Below are 1,118 nucleotides of genomic sequence, written 5' to 3'. Positions count from 1 at the left end.
ATTATTTTATAATTATTTGTAATCTTTTAAAATAAGAAATGTGCTTCTCTAATTCACACAATAAATTATTATTTTATATAATATCTAAAACTATAAAATAATTTAGGTTGTTTCGATCAGTTCCGATATTTACTGTCAGTTTAAAAATCTATACGTACGTAACGTATACTACAGATTTTTAGTACTAGCAGTGAATATCGGAACTGATTGGAACGTAAAGATCAGGTTAGCTCATTTGAATAGGTCGCCATATTGATTTAATTCGGCCCCGCCAACTCCAGTTGGCGCTTTCCGCAGTGACCTCTTCTACTAAAAGGACAGCTTGCAGGCCCTGCTCAGAACTCTAGATTTAGGCTGCTTTCCATTTGATGACACAAATCGACACAAGTCGACACAAATGTCGTTCTATCCTTCTTGATATTCAGAGAGTGACAAAGATAGAACGACACTTGTGTCGATTTGTGTCGACTGTGTCTCCTAAAAGGAAAGCAGCCTTAGTTTCTGAGAGAATCGCCAGAGTGGGTTTGATTTCTCTATTTCTTACAGATTCTTTCATTTTGTGTAAAAACGCGTCTAATGAGCTTAATTTCATCGAAATCGGAGGTGAGGACCGTATTCTGAATAATTACCTTATAAATTTATGATTAATTATCCTTTTTCTCTTCTATTATACTCTATACGTACAACCGGTACAATTAGGTTATATTCATGCTAGAAATGAATCCCATAATTTCCACACGCCACATGTTGCCACACGTTAAGTATAAAATTTCTTGAAAAGTTGGTAATACTGACATACTCTACACACTCGTACTTAACTTTTTACAGTGTCGAGCAGTGTAACACTGTGTCATAAGGCCTGTTCTTTTTGGCTGAACTTTTGCACCAGTTCACCTTTCTTCCTCTTCTTTCCTTCCGGATAGAAAAGGAAAAAAGATGAATTGGTGCAAAAGTTCAACCAAAAAGAACAGGCCTATAGTTGGAACACTTTGGCTGCTTTCCTTTTAGGCTGCGTTCAAAAACATCATCCGGATGTCTCCGTGTATTATCTTATCCTTGTTTAACACTGAGTGAACAACAAAGATAATACGATACGCGGGGGCACTCGGGTGATGTTT

Source organism: Trachymyrmex cornetzi, unplaced genomic scaffold (assembly GCF_001594075.2).
Source record: "Trachymyrmex cornetzi isolate Tcor2-1 unplaced genomic scaffold, Tcor1.1 scaffold1399, whole genome shotgun sequence".
Lineage (NCBI taxonomy): Eukaryota > Metazoa > Arthropoda > Insecta > Hymenoptera > Formicidae > Trachymyrmex > Trachymyrmex cornetzi.
The sequence above is the reverse complement of the archived record's forward strand: the minus strand, read 5'-3'. Positions refer to the sequence as shown.